The 17,311-nt window shown below is 45.4% G+C and overlaps 1 protein-coding gene across 1 annotated transcript in view; it reads left to right on the plus strand.

Annotated features, from left to right (window-relative positions):
• Positions 1 to 17,311, plus strand: part of MFSD9 (major facilitator superfamily domain containing 9) — a 203,706-nt gene that overhangs the window by 144,171 nt on the left and 42,224 nt on the right. The gene's annotated exons all lie outside the window — the stretch shown is intronic.

The raw sequence follows: 17,311 nt of genomic DNA on the forward strand, positions 1-17,311 counted from the left end.
CTAGGTTTACATTACATGATTGCTTATGGGTATGTGCTCTGTGTCAAAGTAACAGGTTTTTAATTTCTGTGCTAGAGGCAGGCTCTGTGGTTGGAGGGTGCTCCACACCCATAGAAAGGGGGTTGGAGGTTATCTGAAAAAATGTGGCTGCAGGTCCCCAGAGTGATGAGTCTCATCCCAGATGCTTGGTATGGCTGTTGTGCCAGGCCTGCTTGACCCAACTCTAGGGTGGGCAGCTGAGTGGAGGGAAGCCTGTTATAGTGGTGATGAACATCGTCTTTATTGGGCAGCTGGGCCTGAGAATGACCAGGAAGCTTCTACAGGCAGATAGCCTGGTTCTAGTATGGCAACCCCCTATGCGACTTTCTGGGTTGATGGAGCCATGGGAGGCAGCAGCTGTGGCGCTCACTGGAGGATGGTGTTCAGACGGAGTTGGAGATGGATCCCAATGGCAGCCATCGGTTAGGACCAGGAGACCCAGTCCACCCTCTTCATCACTGCCCTTGCAGATTGAAGATGTATCAAGCAGTATAACCATACTCTCAGCTGCTCCAGCGTAGAAAGAAAGAAGTCAAATACAACACTAAATGCCAGGGGTGTCTAATATGGAAACAGTAGGATTAAGAATGTGAAAGGTGCAAGACTCCAGAGGTGAAGTCTGTAGATCGGTCACCGCCCAAGGATAAGCAGAAGTAGCTCATAAAGGTGTGTGGAAACGGTGACAAGGCTGCTGATATTCAAAGTTCCCTGACCAAACCCAGGGGATGCAGTCCCTCTTAGTCAGGGTTTTGTGTTGAAGGAAAAAGACCGGCAAAGTAATGTCCTGATTTTGATGGAAAGAATAAGCGATCTTATGAACAAATGACAGATCAGTCCAAAGGATGACCTTCTCCGAGGTGAATTGGATGTAGGGTTCCCTTACCTGGAATGCTCCCAACTTGCCTATATACTTGGCTAAAGTTACTGCTAGCAGGAGAAAAACCTTCCAGGAAAGAAACCTGAAATCCTCATGTGCTCAAGATTCAAAGGGTGACTTCTGGAAGTGCCTTAAGACCATGAGCAGGTCCCACATAGGCAGAAGAGATCTGGTAGCAGGATGTTGAAGCCCCAGGTTCTGAAAGAGTCACTTGACGAAGCGACAGAATTCTGCCACGGAAGCGACTTGTTCCCTGAAGTCCTGGATAGCCATCCACTGGGAGGTATGTGTTGGAATGGCGAGACCTAGCGTAAAACCATCCTTGAGAAACTGTAGAACTTCCTACCAGTCTATTGAGATTGGTTGCTGCTTTCTGACGGAGCACCATACATGAATGAGGCCCAGTGTTGCTTATATGAAGCGATAGTTGATGGACACCTAGACCTCTAGATTGTGGTGATCTTTTTGAGATGCCCAGTGAGTGCAAGCAGATCATTTGGAGAACATTTGGAAGCAAGCAGCTTTCTTGTAGGAGGGAGGGGCATGGACTGTGGTAAATCTCTGTGGTAAAGCTGATAGCCTTCATGACTTAATACAGGGACGAGGAAGAGTACGACGAGGTGTAATGAAGATTGCTAGTAAGTCATGAGGGGCCGTCAAGTAAGAAGGCAAGTAAGAGATTAAAGGACAAGAAAATTTACTTTATTGAACTTGGTTGAGGCAAATAATGACCAGTGAATGTGCATTCATATGCTCAATTAACTATTTGCAAGCGGCTTCAGGCCGCACATATCCAATTACGACCCCTTACATCTACACAGACTTCCTCTTCAAGGACTGGTACACCATTAGCAGCTTTTTCCTCCCACCTAACCTGAGACTGGGCAATCTACTCCACATGTTTTCTTCCCTTGTTACCTGTAGATCCCTTGACACCAAACTGACCGCCCTCACCTTCCCCGTTGTTAGCTCCATGCTCCCTTGTATTGATCCCTTTCTATCTGCTTCCCTTGCCGTGTACTTCCCTATGACTTGTCAAGTTGTTTGTTGCTTTTCAAAGGTAGGTCTGGCTCAATAAATTACATAATAACAATTTAAAATAATGATTAATCTTTTACCCACTAGGGATACATAAAAAAAAAGTGCTGTCTTAAGTCTGATTAAAGCCCATAGCTGTTTCCACTTATTATAAAGAGGACATTGGACCAAGCACTGTCAAATGTAATGCAAAGGATGCAGGAGACGGAGAATAAGAAAACAATTACAATGGATAGTATGAAGCAATGGAAAAAGGGTAAAAAAAATGTGGAAAGGAAACAGAATTCACTTCTGGAGAGCCGAGCTAGTTAGGCACACCATGGGCCTCATTACGAGTCCGGCGGCAGCCATGCTGGTAAAACTGGCAGGCTGCCGCCGGACCCGTAATGAATTACCGCTGCCTGACTTGCCGGAATAACCGGGCCATTACAGCCCCAGCAGTCCAGTAAGTCAGGAACAGCTATTGTTAATCCCCATTCCCATTTGAGTCCTATAGGACTCAATGGGAATGGGGACCATGAATGTCTGCGGCCGGGTGCCGTTCCGCCCGACAGGGCAGACCTGGCGGGCGGAATGGCACCAGGCCGCAGTCTTGTACTTTGCTGATCTGGAAACAGCGGTGGCAGTAGGCTTACTACCACCATTGTTTCTGGACCGGCAAAGTTGCAATGAGGCCCCATGACAGGAATTCACCACTTGAAACTTGGTCAGAAAAGCCAATAGTGACCCCAATCCTGACGAACATGAAAGTCTACCAAGTCCAATCCTCAAACAGGAAAGAGGACAGCAAGGGAGGCCACCAGTAGATGGGTGGCAGAAGGTCATTGTGAAGCACCATAGTGGACAATAGGAGCCGCTAAGGCCTTCCGAAAACGACCAAGGGGCACATATTGTCTGTGGAAGCCCCTTACAAATGCTTTAAGGGGCACTTAAAGAATGAGACCATGGATGCGTTGGTGAGATGGGTTGAAGGGCGTGCAGGCTCCAATGGGATAGCAAGGGGCTCAGAGAATAAACATCACCCATATTCTCCGGGAGATCCCTCGCTTCTAAGTCACATAAAGAGGCCATTGTAATAAAACATCCAAACCAGAGCCCTCCCCTTCCACATCTGTCCTAGCACACACACCCTGGTCCTTGGAGCATATGCAGGTTTACTTTATGTATCCCATGGCCCAATTGGGCCCAGCTATGCAGGACTACATACTTGTCCTGTAAGGGAAATTAAGAAATGAAGAGAGACACCACGGGGTAGGAAACAATATTTTGTTTAATTTGTGTATAGTGTTTGTGTTTATGGATGCCTTTTACTTGGAGTAAACCATCCAGCCCATGGGATGTGGTAAGGGAAAAAAGACAGTGCTCCCCTGCCATGGAGTAGGACCGGCAGGATATAGTTAACATTCTAAAAGAATATGTTTGAAGGAGGAGCAGTTTTAAAGAAAAGACCCTTGAAAAAGGGAGTAAAAGAAAAGAAAAGAGAGGAGGCAGAGGCGAGCATCTCTCTAGAGGTTTTGGCCTCAAGAGGCCCCAAGGGCTGAACTACCTATAACAAGCCAAGCAATGTATCCGGGCTGTCTGGCACTACAGAGTATCTGGAAAAGGACTGCCCGACCGAGATAGCATAACATACCATCACCGACCCGTTTACCTCTCTGAAATCCACTACCACGAACTACCAGGACAGACACTGCTGGCGCACTGTCCTCCAAAGCATCCCACCCACCGATAACCACAGACACTCGCTCCTACCAGTATGCTCACTCCCCACTTTTCATCAACAAACAATAGAACACATATACACCCCTTGATCAATTCGGCCTAGCTGCACACCTACCTACATCGCTCATAACACACCTCAACAGCCTGCTATAATGCTGCTATACCCCACAAATAAATCAGCCTAGCGGCACACATAATCTCCTGCACATGCCCCACAGCAGCCAGAATGCAGACTCTGAGACCTCCATCCTTGTTACGCACATTACACTGATCTCTCACATCCACTGCACCAAACTTAGCATTAGTATGCAACTAACCTGTGTTCACATACAAAGTGCCCCCAAGCACTATATGCCACACTACTGTCTCCACTGATACGGTCCACGGTCCCCAAGTGCATTCAATCCAAAGAGATTTGAGATCATTCCAATGGTACATAAGGCGCTATACAAATGCCCTGTTACATAACATCTACTGCTGGGCCGTTGTTACAGGACCGGCAACTACGAGTTCTGCTCGTGGGTGCCTTCCCGCCTGCCAGGACTGGCCTGGCGGGCGTCCCGGCACCCGCAAACAGAGCATGTCCGATGTACCGGCACGGCTACCGCCAGTATCATAATGAGGCCCATTACCCTTTTCACTTTAGGATTTAGTCTGTTAGAATGTGAGTGCCAGAATAGTACTTTGGACACTGGACGGTTTTGCTTTGGACATTAATATATTGACAGACCCTTAGTTTTTGAGGGCATGGGAAGGGCTTCCAGGAATAAACTGCACTAGTAGACTGGTGTATTGGGGAGTTTCCAGACTCCCATGACTAGTCTCGGCTGAGTCAATGGGACTGGCCCCTGCGAAAGAACAGGAACCACTGGAGAGTGTCCCAGGGATTCTGCCCATTTCACCCCTGGACTCCTCACCTACTGGGCCGAGGTGGTACCTGCCTCCCTGAGCCATTCTCACGGCTGTCAATGGAACCAGGCAGGGGAATTTGCCACTCCATGGCATCCTTCACTGCTATGGGATACACCTCCTCCAATTGATAAACACCAGGCAATGTGGGCAGAGTTTGCCAGCATGCCTCATCGCTCTCTCACCCCTCATCTGTCCAAGTGACGCCACACAAGGAATTCTACCACCAGCAACCTGATGCTGCAGTGCCCATAATGGAATAGAGGCCCTACTAGTGGATGGTGCCTTTAGTTCAGGCTGAGCTAGGCTTGAAATGTAGGATGAGGTTTGGGCTGCCCCAGATTGTTAGGGCATGGGGGTGGAGGGCCACGCTCATGCCCTACCATGAACTGCTGTGTGTTTATGGCCATTCTCACATCACTGTCAATGCTGAGGGTTGCTGGAGTAAAAGGTGATGTGCACTATTTATATGTCTCATAGTTGCACACTTGAAAAGGCCTGTGCATCACAGTGATGCCCAATGTGCTTCTCTTAGTATGGTGAGAGTGTGGTACTGTTTTCCGGTAGAGAATAATTATTACTATGTACTCCTCCTTTACAGTCTTTCCATCTGTAAAGCCGTAGTACTCCATGACCAATGATCAGACGGGTCAGGATAACTACAGAACCTCCTGAAAACTTGCAGTGGTCTCTGTTTTCTCCTGAGTAGTCTCCTTGGTTCTATTTCTGGCCCCGCTGATTGGTGTCTTTCAGTCTCCTACAATAGGACCACATGTTCCCTCTCATCCTTCTGTTGCTACTTCTGCCTGCTGCTGTGATATCACCACTTTCTCTACAACTACAAGGTCAACATACTGTTGTAGTGAAAATTCTGCAGGTACTCCTTGGAGTGCATGTGCAGATACTGCATCTCCTCCTCACTTGTGTGGCAGGGTCAGTGTATTTATCCTGTCATGGGGGGAAGAGAGAGTGTGCATTGTATATGACTGCTGGTTCTACTGTCCCTTCCACAATGCCTGTCAGAATCTCTTTTGGTGAAAAAGTTGTCTTTCAGAATTGCAAATCCCAGAATATACCCGAGTGAAATCAAGAAAACTTGTATTGGAACCATAGGAAGCGAACCACGACCAGGCATAGAATGGACTGTATTTTCTTCTGCCAAACAAAAAAGAGATGTGACACCCAACACTGACCAGCCTCCTCCCGCCCAACCCCAGATGAACACCAGAAGAATATTGGGGCATCAAACTGAGTGAGAAGGGACTGCAGGGGCAACACAGAAATACTCCTCAAATCCAGCTGGGAACAAAACTCACCAGCACTTGAAAAAAATCACTAGGCAAACGAACAGCCTGAGCACATGACTGCCATCCCACAAATTAAGGTTGAAAAGGGGATGGGCTAACATTCTTAAAGCCTTCGAGAGGACGTCCCAACCCCCAGAGTGATAGCTTAGCCAGAGATTGGCCAAGTGGAGCATGTGACCAGGGAGACCAATTGGAGGAGTGCTGGAAGTGGGTAGGCTGGGCTATAAAAGCCCAGCCAGTACACAGAGGAGATTGAAAGGTGACAGAGTACATGTTGGGCGGTGGTGGATTCAGATGGTGAACAGTGGAGTGGAGTGCTGAGGAGACACTGGCAGCGTTCTGAGAAAGTGAAGGTAAAATACTATGTTTGAGTGAAACTGAGTGGAACCTGTTGATAGCAGTGTAGTGAGAGAATTGTTAGAGGTGCAAATGAGAGGTTTAGAAGTGTAGGGGGAATTTAAAGAGTGGGAGTGAATGGAAGTGATAGAGGGGGTATATGATAGGAGAGTGGGACGAGAGTGCAAGGTGGTAGTGAGTGTAGAGATGAGGATGGACTCGAGCAGGAAGAAGGTAGTTGGCAGAGAGTATGTGATAATATCAGAACACAGAGGTGTAGAAAGAAGGAGATGCAAGAAGGGGAGGAGAGAAAGAAGAGATTGGAGAGGGGCATGCAGGCAGCTATAGTAGAGCAAAGGGATGGAGCTAGAGACAGAAGGGGCTGAGAGAGAGAGAGAGAGAGAGAGAGAGAGAGAGACACTGGTGATGGAGCAGAGGTTCGAGGTGGTGGCAGGTGCTAGCTCTCTGATCATCTTCCCAGGCTAACATGGCACTTGCTAGGCCTAGGTCAGGCAGGAAATGTCCTAGGAGCATGTCCTTGTGTGCTCCAGAGAGCTATGTGCAAGAGAGTGCAACTTCTTGCAGAGAAGATAAGATGCTCACATAAGTGGGCATTTCACTGCACATCTGAAGATATTATTTTTGTGAATCTAGCCCACTGTCTTTGTGGATTTCTGAATACATCAGCATAAAGATGGGTATACAGGTTTGTTCTTATTTCAACATGTATTTAGGTATAGATCACCACGTTTGGATCTCATTTCCCAAAAATATCAAAGCCCTGTGGGCTGTCACGTTTGCATGCAAATTCCCTATTGAGAATGACGAATTACATTCAATCAATTACTCACTTTTTACCAAACATACCTTTATTTTAATACAGGAACGTTATGGTTAAAGAAGTCCAAAATCACATAAGATGCACGAGTTAGTAAATGTAGACCGCTCATAACACAATTTTATCCAAAGTGTATACAATGATATGGGATAACCTATCTCAGGTTAAGTTCACTAAGGTCATTTACAATCCTTCTCATCTGAAGAACCATTCATCATTCTGTATTGGTAAACCTGTTCTCAAACAGGACGTTAGTATCGATGTTCTCTCAGACCTTCACATGACTCAAGATATCTTCTTAGCAACTTTTTTTGCAGGATCCCTCATCAGATGCTGAACGAAGCTTCAGGAACCTAAAACCACAGTAGGTTTCTTATGGTATGTGTAGTCTTAGTTCAAAAAACAGAATTTCCCTTTGTTATAGTGGCCAAAACGAATGCAATCAACACCTGTCCTGTGCATCAGTTTGACTTCTTTGTTAGAAGCTTTGTTCAACTTTCAGGGAGGGAGCTTATTTGCACAAGGCCCCTTGGGCTCATGTAGTTCATCCAAAGCAGTGCTAGTGGCATTTCCTAGGACTGGGTAGTCTGGATGTTATCTGCAACATAGCCACTAATGGAATTTCAGCTCATTTTCCTAACACAGTTCTTCTTATTAAGAGTCCAACTGATTTGTGCAAAGTAATTCTTCAAAACATCTGATTATGGGAAATCCGCAGGGGTGGCAGTAACGGATGCAGATTTTAAGAAATCCTATTTGAGGTAGTGCAAGCGCTGTTGCAAAACAAAAAATGAAATGGTTGTATTTGCAAATGAAACAGAAACGCAGCAACATGTCTTGGTAGTGGTAGGCCAGATAATTGTGTCAGTTTTGTATGTAATGCTTCATGCAGGATTCCTTCAACTTCTAAGCACTGGTTATTATTAGCTCAGTTGATATTTTACTGACCTCTGAAGGATGTCGGGTAACTCAGGCCAGACAACATTTGATACTGAGATTAGATACAGATTTCAGCATTGAGCACCTGCCTATCTGCACTATTGTAGTACACCACTGGCATACTATTAAGGGTTCCATGTGTTAATACCGCTGCAAAAATATCGTCATACAAAAATATTGTCATATTTTTGTGGCGATATTAAGGTATGGAACCTGCGGGGGACATCCCCGCAACCCCAGAATTATTTTTAAAGGAGCGGGGGACACCCCGCACCCCCCGCTCCCAAAACCCCCAAAAATGAATGCCCCCTCCACCCAAAAATATGCCTATGGCCATTCCAGATGACCATATATATGCAATATTTTTGGTGGGGATAATATGTAGTGATGCCCCATTAAGTAGTACTAGTTCCAGTAAATGGGGCCTTTCAATCATCAACTGACAATTCTGATATCAAACATCAACATACAATATAATAATAGTCATGTTTGCTTTATCATATAATTGGCAATGTTCGTTTGTGTCTTAAAAATTCAGAAATGTACAGAAGAGATCAGATATACAATCCTTTGCAGGGGAAACATGAAAAGAGTATTAAGGTATCTCCTGTAATATTAAAATCCCTGTCTGCAGCATGCTTTAAGATGTGAACCATAGTGGCTAGGAATTGATACACAAATCTTGTGTTGTTCCAAGGTTGAATTCCTTCTAATTACGGTTTACTAAATTCCCACTCTGGAGCATTTCTGATTCTGGAAGCAGAGTTAGCCTTCATATTTGAACTAGTGGCTAGCAATGCTATATCAGGTCTATCTGTGAGGAGCTTGCAATGTAGTAACAATTAATTCCTGTTCTATGTGGGTGGAGCTCCCACTGCTGGTGTGCCATCCTGTTCTCTGTGGGTGGCGCTCCCACTGCTGTTATGCTATCCTATTGTACATGAGGGTAGTTTGGATTGCTTAGCCCCTGGTGGGCAAGTTCTTTGTGATGGGAACTGGAGCTGCTGAGGACTATGCTGTTCCCGTTCTATGAGAGTATAGCTTGCATTTCTGAGGCCTCTCATTAACCTGTTCGGTGTGGGGTTGCTTGCGCTGCTCCATCCCATGCAGTTGCATCTCTGTATGAGTGGAACTTCTACTGCTCTGAATGATGACTTCTCTCATAATCCTGTACTGATGATGCCCTCAACGTTCTGTTCCATGAGAGGAAAGGATGATGTACTGAGATCCATATCATACCTTTGCAGAATGTATGAGGGGAATGCATACTGCTGAAGCCTTTGTTGCACCTGTTCTATGTGAGGGGAGCTTCTACTGTGGAAACGCATTCCTTATCTGTTCTCTGTGTGGGTATCTTCCACCCTTGCTTTACCTTGCACTGATCCACTACACCTGTTCTGCATGATGAAAGCTTGTATTGCTGATGTCCTGATTCACCTTTTCTATTTGTGTGTGGGAAGCTTAAACGGCTCCGACCCCAGATGACCTGTTCTGTGTGGGTGAAGTGTTAACAGCTGGTGCGGCTGCTGTACAAATTCTTTCCATGGAGGAGAAGCACACAGTTAGTGCTTATCTGTTCCATTTGTGAGGGGATGTTTGCTATATTGCAGTCCGTACTTTATCTGTTAATTGTGAATGAAATCTGATTTTCTATCATGTGGACTACTGCCGTATGATAATGATTTCCATGCAGTTTTAACTTTTTGTATGTGGCGGCTGGATGTTATATACGTTTTACTCTCTTGTGAAGGAAAACACATTTACTAGTCTCAAAGTTTAAAAATAGGGAGTAAAGTACTCCTACCGCAAAGTCTTATCTGGAGCACTGCGTGAGTATCTGGGTTTCACTGCCAACATTATTAGTATTATTACTATTGTATTATTGCGCGCAGACCTAGCTTCGACAAGCAACGGAGCACTTTAAAGAAGTATACAACAATACAGATACATACTGGAGCACTTTACAGAGGTGTACAACATTACAGATGCATAACGGAGAGCTTTTCAGAGGTAACAATAGAACAGATATACAGTGGCGGGTAAGATACATCATTGTGAGAGAGAATTGATGAGCAGACTGGAGTATGAACTGCCATCGACACGCCACATGAATGGGTGGTAGAAGCTTCCAGCTACATATACTTGTTCTGAAGATCCACAGAATATCATCCACAGACGACCAGGTTGGGTGCACAGTCATTATGTGGTGGAAATCATGGCAATTTCCGGGTCGGCTCTGCTTTTGAAATTGAAGTGATTGCAAGGGATTGGAGCGGGGGTGCAGAAAGCTGATAAAGTGCATCCACCATTTCTAGGATACTCCCCTCCCCTGCCCACATTTTCAACAGCATCCTGTGTGAATGGACACAGTGACGAAAACTGCTGCAGATAGATGCACCACAGTGCAAGAAATTCGTTGTTTTTTTCACCCAGATACAGTGTGTCCTGGACCATTAGTATTTTTCAGGCAGTGTAATGGAGGTTACTGTGCATCTGCAAGCGCTTTAAGGTATGCAGTTTCAATATCCATGAAGAGACATTGCCATATACTTGGGGATTCAGATAACAGTTGCTTCATGACTTTGATAAAAGGGTAGCATACTGTGACAAGGGGAGAGAAGTGGCAGGATCTCAGATTAGCCCGCTGTACATCATAGGCAGTGCGGAAAGCTACCTGGCAAGACACATGGGACACAGTGTCCAGATAACCTCAATACAGGAGCAAAGGGAAGCTGACTCGCCCATGGGAGCGGTAGCAGTGCTTGGGGGGGCTTCTCCCACTCCGAACTGCACTATGTCGAACCAGAATGACATCAGAACGGCCTTGTTGCACTCTAGATTTCATGAACAAAGGCAACATCGGACTTGCCCTCACTCTCAAACTCCCCCCAGAGCCCTCCATGGCAGTACCTATCGATGACGTATCCACGTTGCCTTCTTTCATAACCTGATGTAATGATAATATCAACATTATTCAAGCATATGCGAGCAACATCAAAAAAGGTGTAATGAAGATGGAAGTGCATGTCACAGGACTAGAAGTGGTCATCATGTTAAAAACATGAAGCAACAAAGATGAACTTAAAAACGAGAGCTACATACTTTGGAAAGTGATTGTTCCTCTTGCTCTAGTTCTCAATCTTACCGATCTCTGCCTCTTGGAAGTACTGGAGGGCAGGGAAAGAGTACAGCTGAAGCTTTCCTGAATTAATTCTTCTTGCAACTGCTGGTGGTGGCACAAATTACCATTCATTACAAACCTCAGACTTGGATGTAAGAAAAATAACGAGACAAGATGGCAACTGAGAGGCATTCTTTTCATTTTGCTACTCTTCACCCAAGTGATGTAAATGGGTATAGCCAAAAAAATGGCAAAGATGAAAGGGATGGATATAACAGCCATATAATACACGATTTTTCTAACTAGGCGGCAGATTTTCAAGTGCGTTTCCATTCCATGAGCCTGATTCTGAGGTCCCTCAAAATCAAATATGGTTGGTTTCGTCGCACTAGGATGAAGATCGCCAACAGAGAGAGGACTATCCTATAAAGATCTGGAGGCTCTGCAGGCATATATCAACACGCTAATACAGGAAAGCATGAACACGACCTGGCACGCAAAGGGAAAACCAGAAAACAGGATTTCTCTTGTTATGCCCCAGTCTGCTGGACCACCATACCAGTCGCAATACTGACTGCCCCAGCTGTGCTACTGCAGTTCAGGAAGAAAACTCAGACCCTGCTCTTCAGAGACTACTTAGGGGTCACTTGGTCCTCCTAGTCCTATATATGTACCCCCCCTGTAGTATGGGAAATCCAAGATACTATAACCTGTAACCTCCCCTTCCACAAACCTCTGTTAATCTCCAAATTACTTTGACAGCATTCCGTTGCTTCCTAGTTAGGTTCACACTATATAAATCCAAATACAAACAATAAAATACACCAACTTGGTTGGCTCTGTATGCCAGCAGGATGATGCTCCTATGCCAAGAGTCTCATCAACCCTTTATGAAAAAACTAGAAATATACTGCCTTTTAGGACTCTAAGAAAAAGGTGGTTGGGACAGAAAGGTTATTGGGTGCGTTAAATAAAAAAGGTTTCTTTTGTATGCATGTAGTGGACTTTCATATAGGTTCCAAGCAATTGGTCAGGATGTTAATGTAGAGGTATGGTTTGACCTTTTGCCAAGGGGTGGGACTAGGTGTTTCCACTGGATAGCTGACATATTGGACTCCACAAGAGAATAATGTGGCATATACCCATTTCGGTCTCGCTTCCCCTTCTCGTTTAACCCCATTACCATGTGAGTAGTTTAATGAATTAAGGTATTTTATCTTCTTCTTAAGGGGTCACAACCCCTACCACCCCCCGTGAGGCTAGAGAGGTGGACCTGCTCCGCAACACCTGACCTAGGTCAAGGCGAGTTCCTGTGAGAAACTCCCTTGAAATGCCTTCAAAGTGATGGCCTACATGGATTTGTCTAACATAATGAACACTATCAATTCTTAAAGATAAATTGAATTTATGCTATCTGTAAAGATTGGGTTCTGCTAAAGATGACTCCGACATCTTCTGATGTACTGGTTACTTCTTTAATTAAGTTCTTGTATATTATATCAAGTACATCAGGTCAGGTACACTTAAGCTTAGAGCAACATGCACCGGCAACTTCCCTAGGGATCTACATCTCTCCAACTGCACACTCGTCCACTCGTACATCAACATTCTCACAGGCTGCATTCTCTGCCACTCACTCCAACATTCAACTCAGGGTCCATGGAAAGCTTAGTCACTACATATCTCCCCCCCCTTAATAATAACAAGCAACACATAGCAGCAAAAGATACACAAACGCACACCATCCAATGCATGTGCATCTCCTACCTCAAAGCAGAAACACTCTACAGACACACCAAAACCCTAAGAGCGTCCTCACACTGTGGGACAATTACTTCTCCAAACAATGTCTCTCCCCTTTTCTACACAGTAAAGGAGAGACACCATCAACATCAACTAAGATACCCTTCTCCACAACAACTTCAGGCATACCAGTCCCTCTAAACGTTTACTCATCTCACTGCGCACTATAGCACATCATTCACCCAGCTCCCTCACATCCACTCCATATGCACAACTCACTGGCTGCACACGCCACATATTCTTTAAACCAGGCTGGGTATTCTGAATACCCGGATAGCCAACACCAAACACTCAGTGCCACTATCCCACATGTGCCCGTGTTACAACAACACCTTCTACACCACACCTCTTCAAACTCTTCAAACTACAGGGAGATCCACATACCACATATCACATTCATTTCATCAACATCAACACATTTATCTTCACTATATCTTCTCATTGTCATTACAATTTTTAAAACTCTGAATTTCTACTAACAATGAGTTCCAATTATTAGACTTCTACATTTTCTAACATCAAATAAAAGTCCCACCTGGAAAAGCAAACATTATTAGTGTGGCAAAATTTCACAATTCACATTTCCGAACTCCATTTACTGCAAAACCTAACCAGTCCACACTGCCTTTTAATCTTTAAAGTCCGTCTGTGGGGAAAAACAAAACTGTTAAACATAACTATTACTATTAACTTAAACATCCACTTCTCTACTGTGCATTCCTAATAGAGACCACGACATGCACTGCAACCAGCTTGCACTCCACACAACTACAGGCCTCACATGACTACTTAATTCGCAACATGTCTTTCTAAATATCTGCTGCATGACTTCCAATTTCACTTTCTCAATAGATACTCCAGAACACTATATATTAAATACATCTCCCGAACAAAACTCTTTATATGCAGCATCCTAATAACACAAGTCAACTTTACACATTTATTTTTCTTGGCCAAAATTTCGGCCAAAAAAAATAAAATGGTGTCCACTTTTAAAAACATTACTGTTCACTGTTCCTTCTCTTGTCATGCACAAGATAATACCTCCGGGGACACGCCCCCTTAGCGCTGTACATTCCTTATTTCACCTTTGCTCTATGGCCCCCTTGAAGCTTCCTTTTCCCCTGGCTTCATTTCTTCTTTACCGCCCAAAATGCAGCTGTTAGCTGCCTCCTCTGCTTTGTATGCAGCATTGGTCCGCATTCACTAAATGCCGGATTGCACTTCACCAGATGCCAGATCCTCACTCCTTTTCACATGGCTATAATCGCCATCCCCCTGGGCATTCCAGGATACATCATCAGTTCATTTGAGCCACAGTGGGTGGCAGAGCTCCCTAAACCAACGGTCGCTGCTTAACGCAACTACTCTTGCCTCCAGTTTCACTCCCAAAAGGTGCCTGTGTCTCCTGATTAGCACTGCTCTGCGCCACATATTCTTTACATGTACTCTGCAGCTCCTCTCAGCCACTACTTCTAAATTGATTGCTCTCACTTCACTGCTCATATCATAAAATGGAGCCTCCTCTGTGACCCTGGGCTGCTCTCCACCACCAGGAAAACAGCAGAAACTTCACAGGTCGCCACAGCTCTTCTCATATCAGCTGCACCCACCATGAGGTAAGCCTCCACAGAACCAATGCTCAGCTTTAGTTCTTAACAAAGTCATATTTGAGCACCGCCTTCTGATTGCTTTGCCAATGGGCCCTAAGCCCCTCCAATGTTCTGCTAATGGTTTTTTAGCCCCTCGCAAACACAGCAGTGAGCTCCAAGCCCCTCCAATACTGATATGAGCTCCAGGTCCCTTCAGGTCGCAGTAATGAGTTCCAAGCCCCTTCAAGCGCTTTGCAAATGGGCTCCAAGCCCCGCCACTGCACTTCAATGGGCTCCAAGTCCCTTCATGGTGCTGGCATGGGCTCCAAGCCCCTCTTTTCGCAGCTATGGACTCCAGGCCCCTTCATGGTGCTGCCATGGGCCCTTAGCCCCACCAAAATCCATGTTGCCACGCAGCATACAGGCCCCCACGGTCATTTGCCTTCACACCTGCTGGCAGGCCCGCTGGCCCCAGGCCCTGGCACTGCCCTCTATATCCTGCGCCTCTGGGTCCAGCGCTGGGCCCCTCTTTGCTTGATAACAAACAGCACTGCCCCTACCTGAGAGGATCTTCTTCTTTGGTTGGGGGCGGTGCATGTCCCTTACTTTTGTGCTGTCCCCCAGCACAGCAATCATCCTCGTCATTGTAAAGATTGGTTTATGCTAAAGATGACTCTGACATCTTCTGATGTACTGGTTACATATTTAATTAAGTTCTTGTACATTATATCAAGTACATCAGGTCAGGTACACTTAAGCTTAGGGCAACATGCACCGGCATCCTCTCTAGGGGTCTACATCTCTCCAACTGCACACTCAGAACTTCCACTCAGACATCAACATTCTCACAGGCTGCATTCTCTGTCACTCACTCCAACATTCCAAGCATTCAACTCAGGGTCTAGGGGAGGCTTAGTCACTACACTATCCACAACAGGAAACTAAGACTATACCTTTAAATCAGTCCCTCCAATGGACTGTGCTGAGGATGCTGAAAAAGGAATGATATGACAAGAGAGAGTGACAGACAGTGAGAGAGTGCGAGAATCCGGAAAGCAGAGCAAATTGGGGGAAGCCCCCTGTGTTTATCAGAACAGAAGGAGGTGGAGCTCTCGCAGAACGCAGAGCATGTGTAAGTCAGTTGAGATCTGACGCAGAGCCAAAGATGCTGGGAGAGATAAGGAAGAAAACACAGCGCAATTGACATCAGAGTTTGGTTGTGGCATGATCACAGAGCAACAGTAGTGGGTAGTCTGCCTGCAGAACATCGCCAATGCCACTGATGGGAGAAAACCACTCCCTACCCAAGTTACAGAGCCAATTTGATCGGCAAATGAGAACAAAATGCACATGAACCAGATTACATGGCAAGTGAGCCGCAGAGCCAAGAAGAAGTAGAAAGAGAGTCCAAGTCCTTACCGCTGACGATACCCCTTTGAAACAGATGGTAATGCAGGGAACGGGGATATGGTACAGCGAAGAAGGACTCATTATAAGTCGAACAAAGCACATCCTAGTACTAATGAGAAAAGTATTGAAAATAAGCCAAAGGATGTGAGCAGTGTTCATGAATGACAAAGCTACACGAAATACACAAAGTGGAAAAGGAGTAGATTTGAAAACTCATCACCTTGCGATGTGGGAAAAGTTAACTCTGGTTCCAAAGATGAGAAAGAGAATATAATTAATAAAGACATTTGGGAAACGCACACCCAGGAGATGAAACCGCACTCTGGGAAAACAGGCCAGAACCTGACAAGAAAGACAGAAGGAACTTGTATAAAAGGGGACAGGAGAACTGCCAGTCCCTTACAAGAGTTACAGAACTTAATCCAGGAGATAACAAGAGACTATTTACCTATGGCCTATTGAATGGAACAAAGGAACATTCAAAACTTGTGAACAAACACAACAACCAGGAGAAGGGAGTCATTGGGCCTTATTGTGAGTGTGGCAGTCTGGAAACGATGGTGCCGGTAAGCTTACCAGCACCCTTGTTTTAGGACCACCACACTAAGTCTGCCTGCCAGGCTTGCTGTGCCCGACAGGTCTGACCCTGGCTGGTGCAGCAGCCCAGTAGGCAGACTCATCATGGTAGCAGTGCTTCCGTGAACCCATTCCAGATTGGACTCCATGGGAATCGGAGCTAACATTTTCTGGCACCTCGCTTCCCGGTCCTCCGGCACTTGTAATGTTTCAGTGGCACCGGGAAACTAGGTGCAGGAAACAGTGTAACGAGGTCGACAGTAACCCACTGGTCGCACCCGAGGCCCATTCTCCTGTCCTTAGTTATTTATATTAGTGGTAGTGTCAGATAGGGTAGATTTGGACAGTTGAGAGGCTTGTTTTTGGACACCCTGATTGATGAACACCTTAGTTACCTTAGTTGGTAAAATACGTAAGCATCTGGAGACCATGCAAATGGCAGCGGTGTGCAGTATAAATCATCATAACATAGCATAAAATAGGTATGGAACACCCCATAGATATAGGGGGAGTTGGCCTTTATTTTACTTTACTAGAATACAAATCATGCTTACAATTTCTTCATCTCCCCTGCGTCCTCCTTCTGATTCTCCACAGTAGGGATCACATTTCTGTCCAGTAGCTGATTTAATGGCCTGGATCACCCTGCAATGTATATGCTTATATGTAAGGGATAGCCAACCTCCACATAATTATTTCCCCACAAAAGTCTATGGTCCTCATTACGAGTATGGCGGTGTGAGGGGAACAAGTGGTAATGCAGTGGTAACTTTGTTACCGTTGTATTACCACTGTATTAGTACA

The sequence above is a fragment of the Ambystoma mexicanum genome, chromosome 7p (assembly GCF_040938575.1).
Source record: "Ambystoma mexicanum isolate Mex_15411 chromosome 7p, UKY_AmexF1_1, whole genome shotgun sequence".
Taxonomy (NCBI): Eukaryota; Metazoa; Chordata; class Amphibia; order Caudata; family Ambystomatidae; genus Ambystoma; species Ambystoma mexicanum.